Genomic DNA, 7,322 nt, shown 5'->3' on the forward strand with positions numbered 1-7,322 from the left:
AAGAGAGAAAAATAGAGAAGGAGAAAGACAATCTGTCTGGTTATAACCTGATTTATTCTGTCTCGTCAATTTTGGCGTGATTTATTCTGTCTCGTCAATTTTGGCGTGATTTATTCCTTCCTGACGCGCCTGACAATATTGTTTGGCTGGGCAAATTTGTAATGAAACCACAAACACGCTTTTTGTCAATTGTGCTGCCAGAGTTTTACGTGGCAGAGACCTCATTTACTACGAGACTGAAAGGCGCTTGAAAACAAATACTTTATTGTGTTTGCTTCACGTAGAGAACGTGTGCCTTTGCTCCATGCTTAGATTTGTTTTAAGGAAAATCTGTTAGCCTTTGTTTAAAGACGCACCCCTTCGGCCCACTCACTGAGGTGTGGCCAGCTTTTCCACAAGGTATAAGACCATCTAACCACTTGGTCACATACAAAAACAAACACCTTGGGTGCTGGCTGTGCTGGTTTGGAGTGTTTTTTTCATGAATTGATTTCTTTAAAAGCCAACAGTAAATTTTACGAAACTGAGTCATCTAAAAATTCACAGAGAGCACCCAGGCTGTTCATTAATGGTATGGGTGGCCGAGTGGTAACGCACTTGCGCTCGGAAGCGAGAGGTTGCGAGTTCGACCCTGGGTCAGGGCGTTAGCAATTTTCTCCCCCCTTTCCTAACCTAGGTGGTGGGTTCAAGTGCTAGTCTTTCGGATGAGACGAAAAACCGAGGTCCCTTCGTGTACACTATATTTGGGGTGTGCACGTTAAAGATCCCACGATTGACAAAAGGGTCTTTCCTGGCAAAATTGTATAGGCATAGATAAAAATGTCCACCAAAATACCCGTGTGACTTGGAATAATAGGCCGTGAAAAGTAGGATATGCGCCGAAATGGCTGCGATCTGCCGGCCGATGTGAATGCGTGATGTATTGTGTAAAACAATTCCATCTCACACGGCATAAATAAATCCCTGCGCCTTGATTATGTGCGCGATATAAATTGCATAAAATAAATTGCATAAAATAAAAATCCCTGCGCTTAGAACTGTACCCACGGAATACGCGCGATATAAGCCTCATATTGATTGATTGATTGATTGTATGTGACCAAGTGGAGGGCTGGTCTTATCCCGTGTAAAAGCCTTGCCAGATCTGAGATGGTGAGATCTCGGAAACACCAAACAGGCTTGGACACAATGTCGGGGAACTTTCATAGCTGTGAAATATGTGTGAGTTTCGCCTCCTGTCTTCAATGTCCTCTCATTTGGGAATGTGTGGTGCTGTTAGGGAGTAAACTACCTTCCATTAATCAAGCATTAGTGTGTGTGTGTGTGTGTGTGTGTGTGTGTGTGTGTGTGTGTGTGTGCGCGTGAGTGAGTGTGAGTGTGTGTGTGTGTGTGTGTGTGTGTGTGTGTGTGCGCGCGCGTGAGTGAGTGTGAGTGTGTGTGTGTGTGTGTGTGTGTGTGTGTGAGTGTGTGTGTGTTAGGCTTAGACACATTAACAGTGCGTTTTGATACATGTGCGCGATATTATCGTGGCTCAAAGAGCCTTTCCATCTCGCATTAATCGTTTGATCGCCACTGTACTCAAGACATGTTGATAAGTAGCGACCATGTTCCTGTGGTTTCTTCAGCACCACCGTGTCGTGTACCTGGGACAGATGTAGGCGTTGGCAGAATGTTGATGAGCGACGTGAATGCCGGCAGGTCTGGCCCCGGCGATACATCCCGGTTTGTAAACTGCGCTGTGTAACATTCCGTGTTGCACCTGCTGCTTCCAGTGTCCTCAAACGTCGTCTGTGCCCACACACATTGTTCACGGTTGCATGCAATTTTAACTGTTGTTATGGGGGTCTTTAAAGGTTTTTGAAACGTTTTTAGATTAAAAACAAAATGCTGAACGAATCGTGTCCTGTGAACGAGGGTGTAAATGTATGGAACTTTGTTACATAGAACGCGGCTAACCCGCTAAGCTTGTTTCACGGGGTTCTCAGCACTGTAGGAAGTTGATGCCAAGTGATACCATGGAAGGGCAAACAAGAGCTCATTTTAGCTGCGACCTGAAGACGTCGATGGCAATTTCTGAAATTTTCGGACGTCCAAAAGTCGATCGCAAATTGGCCATCGCTCAGTCCAACTGTTGAAATGTTATGTAATATTGATGGATGAAAATCGGTCGCAAGTCTGATATTTTCTCGGTGTCTTGGCTTCACCAACTCTTTGGGCGTCTTCTTGACGACTTCAGTCATTACAACTTTGGGTGGCAAAACGTCAATGACCACAGTCCTCATCACAGACGTAGGCGGTCATTTGGCTAAGCAGCAAAAATCTATTGTGACTTTTTCTTGAAAATTAAAATGAAGCAGCGTATGTCCGGAAAAGCCAGCGGGGCAGTTACAGTGGGTAATGGGTAAAGTCCTCCCGGGAGAAGACTTGGGGGGGGGGGGGGGCGTTCATGGGGTACTGGCCCGTGATCGATCTGTCTGTAAGGTAATAGGTACCGGGCGTCTTGCGGTGTCGCTTCTTCACCCGTCCCAATACAGAGCGTTTAGTTGTGGGTGATCGCTGTGGGTGATCGTGGGGACCCTTAGTGCTGCGTCTGTCAAAGTCTAATTTGGTGGGACTTTTACTGGTCCAGCCCAGGGTGCGAACCAGACGAAGAGAGAGAGAGAGAGAGAGAGAGAGAGAGAGAGAGAGAGAGAGAGAGAGAGAGAGAGAGAGAGAAAGAGAGAGAGAGAGACCAGGCCAGACAAGACAAGACAAGACAAGACAAGACAAGACAAGACAAGACAAGACAAGACAAGACAAGACAAGACAAGACAAGACAAGACAAGACAAGACAAGACAAGACAAGACAAGACAAGACAAGACAAGACAAGACAAGACAAGACAAGACAAGACAAGACAAGACAAGACAAGACAAGACAAGACAAGACAAGACAAGACAAGACAAGACAAGACAAGACAAGACAAGACAAGACAAGACAAGACAAGACAAGACAAGACAAGACAAGACAAGACAAGACAAGACAAGACAAGACAAGACAAGACAAGACAAGACAAGACAAGACAAGACAAGACAAGACAAGACAAGACAAGACAAGACAAGACAAGACAAGACAAGACAAGACAAGACAAGACAAGACAAGACAAGACAAGACAAGACAAGACAAGACAAGACAAGACCCAGTTGGGAGAAACGGGATTAATCCGGGGAGAGGTACCTCAGGAGAAGGGACTGAAATATGTTATCCTGTTGCAGTACAGTTTCTATGTTTAAATCCAACTTTTATTTTTGTGAACAAACGAACAAGAGTAAACAGCAATAAATAAATATAAAAAATAAGTGCGCCTTTTTATCTTCAACGCTTTGACGATTTCCCCGAAAACTGGGAGCTATAAAATAGTCTATTCTGTATCCTGGTGGAGTTATGGTGGGTATCACTTTCTCTTCCCTCACCCCAGAAGGAAGACTTTTAGGCGAAAATATAGGAAATAGTACTGTGATTGATCTGTCTGTGAAACAGCGTGAAGCGGGCTGCTTGCGGTCAAGGTAATTCTTTACCCGTCCCCACGGGACCGTCAGTTTGGCAGTGGGTGCCATGACTTCAAGACTCGCTGGCTTTTAGGTGCTTGGTTATGAACTATTACGCTGTGAGGGCCAAGGGTGTGGCGTAAACACACACACACACACACACACACACACACACACATACGCGCGCACGCACACAGACACCACCAACAGCATTAAAAATGATAGGCCTACTCCGTGGCTTTTGACTTGGCTGCTCTTTTTAATTGACACAGAGTTCAGTTCTTGTGAGATAGTGGATGTCACACAAGCAAGTCAGATGCACAGAAAGCTCAGAACGAGCAGACAGTTGAACGAACAATAATTTGGCAGCAGTTGCAGCTAAGACACTCGTATTACTGTGTGTAGTAGTCCTTGCCTTCAAGCCAAACCTTGACCATGTCAAAATCACACGCATAGTGCCCTTCTGAGTAAGTATTGGAGGCTATAGCACTGGAGAATTTGACTGTTAAACTGTTGACGCAGTCATGAATGATTTGGAACTCACCTGGCATCATCGTTCTATTCTTTCCCAGCCATGTCTGTCTGGGGCTTCCGTTTTGCTACCCTGCTCTGAATTCCATTTCCGTGATGAGTCCTGCCGGCTTTTCAATCTGCACAAAAATGCACATCGTGTACTGTGCATGATGACAGTGTATGCACCTCACGTATTTGCTGTCTTCCCTGTTTCTTGTCCCTTGTCTCCATCCCAGACCTTCGCCCGTCCAGTGTTTGTTCTTTGATTTCCCCTCCTCCAAGTCATCTTGTACAGTGGAACATGTCCTGGTTATCACCTCTTAATAACGGCCATCTTCCCTTTACGACGACGTACCCAAGCGACGTCCGACGAGTTTGTTACACCCCCGGTATAGGGGTGTGTATAGGATTCGGTCGATGTGTTTGTATGTTTGTATTCGCAAGTAGATCTCAAGAATGAACGGACCGATCGTCACCAAACTTGGTGAACAGGTTCTATACATTCCTGAGACGGTCCTTACAAAAATTGGGACCAGTCAAACACACGGTTAGGGAGTTATTGGTGGATTAAAATTATACAAGGACTTATAGAGGGACACCCCCGTTGGTCAAAGGGAAATAACCATTCTCACTGCCACCAACTGAGAAGGTTATTTCCCTTTGACGGGGGTGTTTTTCCTATCGGAGGAATTTCTTGTTCTTATATAGTTCACCTTTTATAGCGACCCCCTTATTCAACGACCACATTAAGTCGCTCCCTTGGGTGGTCGCTTTAGGCAGGGTTGGCTGTATTTTGTTGTCCTGTCTTTCGACTCGTTCTTTCATGCCACCTTCGCCTCGACTATTATCACAAATCTTCTCCATCGTTCATGTTTTGTTTGGTTCCTTCCCAAGTCATTGTACATTTCAGTGTCATCGAGCATTGGTCGCGCTAGCCATTTTTCAAACTGGTATTTGTTAACAGGTACAGTCGAACCTGCATATAACGACCAGCAAAGGGACCGACTAAACGTTGATGTATAAACATGTCATCGCTATGGAAAGATGAAGTATACACGTACAGAAGAAGAACTCGTCTGGGGTGGTCGTAGTTGGCAGGTAATCTCTTTCGACAGGTGGTCGCAATAGCAGATTCGACTGTAGGAAATCTGGCTCTCATAGATTCTGAGGTCTCTTTTACACCAACGTATCAAACCAAGCCTGAAATACAATGTGACGTTTACATTTGTCACGAAGAAAATAACAACCGATACATGACCGGTTGCGAGAAAATGTGAGATATTTTACTGGATAAACAACGCAAATTTGCCGTGAAAGCGATCCATGTGAACTGGATGTTGACGTGGCCTGTAATTGGAAGGAAGATATTCTCCGTCGTCGACTGCTATCAAGGAGACTGAAATCACAGGGTGGAATGTCCTTTGGAAGGAAGGTAAGCTGAACCTCATTCCATCTTCTCCCATCTTGCAGTATTGGTCTTTGAATCTGAAGCCTGCCTGTTTCCATTAATTTGATCACCCTAACTGCTCCTGCCCGTTATGGTCCCTTGCTACTTCCTTGTCTCATTTAATTTTGAAGTCAGTGCTGCTTTTACCACCTCCTGTAACCACCCCCCCCCCCCCCATCCAAGCACAAACCAATCTCTCTCCGTTCATCAGCATCTCCCCCAGCCTTGGCCCCCATGGGGTCCTCCCTCAGCGTCCATATCCATCTCTGTCCGTGTAACTGTCTTGTTGTCACCGCCTTTGGGTGGCGCGCCGATGTCTACATGGCTATCGACCCCGACGTTCTGAGAGAGAGAGAGAGAGAGAGAGAGAGAGAGAGAGAGAGAGAGAGACAGAGACAGAGAGAGAGAGACAGAGAGAGAGAGAGACAGAGAGACAGAGACAGAGAGAGACAGACAGAAACAGAGAGAGACAGAGACAGGGAGACAGAAAGAAATAAACAAACAAATACTGAACTTTACTACAGAAGGCTAAAGGTTTTAGGCAAAGCCTAATCTTCCAACATGTCCCTTAAACAAACGCTTAAAAAGACAGACGAACACTACATTTAGACAAATCTTTCGTATAGTCTGATGTAAAACTACGAAAAAAAGACGAGAGAGAGAGAGAGAGAGAGAGAGAGAGAGAGACAGAGAGAGAGAGAGAGAGAGAGAGAGAGAGAGAGAGAGAGACAGAGACAGAGACAGAGACAGAGACAGAGAGGTAGGTATTACACACCGGTACGACCGAACTAAGGTATCAATAAATTACTGTTGTGCAACGGGTTAAAAGAATACCCTATACCTCGGAGTTATACCTTCACTCGGTCTCAACGACGTCACGCACGTGACATGTTATATGGTGGAAGAGAATGCTGTCGCTTATTTTCCACCCTCAGTTCGGTAAGACTGAAACGATGCTCAGTCACGGAAAGAACTATCCAAACTTGCAAGCACAGCCGCGGTTGTCCTGTAAGTTCCCGATCCATGTTAAACCCTCATCCTCAAAAGGAAAATAAGCGACAGCATTCTCTTCCACCATATAACATGTCACGTGACGTCGTTGAGACCGAGTGAAGGTATATCTCCGAGGTATAGGGTATTCTTTCAACCCGCTGCACAACAGTAATTTAACGTTACCTTAGTTCGGTCGTACCGGTGTGCAATGGGTGCATACAGAGGGAGAGAGAGAGAGATAAGAGAGAGAGATATATGTATATATCTATATAAGGAGGGGGAGAGAGAGAGAGAGAGAGAGAGAGAGAGAGAGAGAGAGAGAGATAGAGAGAGAGAGAGAGATAGAGAGAGAGAGAGAGAGCGAATCAAATCAAATCAAATCAAATCAAATCAAATCAAATTGTATTTTACAATACAAGCAATACAAACGAGCTTTTTTTCAGCCAGCCCTCGCCCAGAGAGGGACTACTCTAATTATATATAGATATATATACAGGTTAATTCATAAAATAAAATTAAAATAATGAGAAAAAGGCAGAAAAACAGGATTCACAGGACTATGTACACATTACAGGCATTACACGTATATCATGTACAAAAGTGGGCATACATTTTTGAACAACATTTGATTGTGTTATCAAATCTGAGAGTTTTTGTATGATGAAACACGATGCTATGGACAAATATATATTAATCAATATGTCTTATAAATCATAAACGAAGTCTTCCATCACTGTGACTTTTCGTAATATGACATTACATATAATGAAAGGTATTTTTTGAAAGTATTGAGACTCGTTGGGACTCAAACAGACTCCGGGAGAGAATTCAAGAGAGAGAGAG

This window comes from Littorina saxatilis, linkage group LG9 (assembly GCF_037325665.1).
Source record: "Littorina saxatilis isolate snail1 linkage group LG9, US_GU_Lsax_2.0, whole genome shotgun sequence".
Classification (NCBI taxonomy): Eukaryota; Metazoa; Mollusca; class Gastropoda; order Littorinimorpha; family Littorinidae; genus Littorina; species Littorina saxatilis.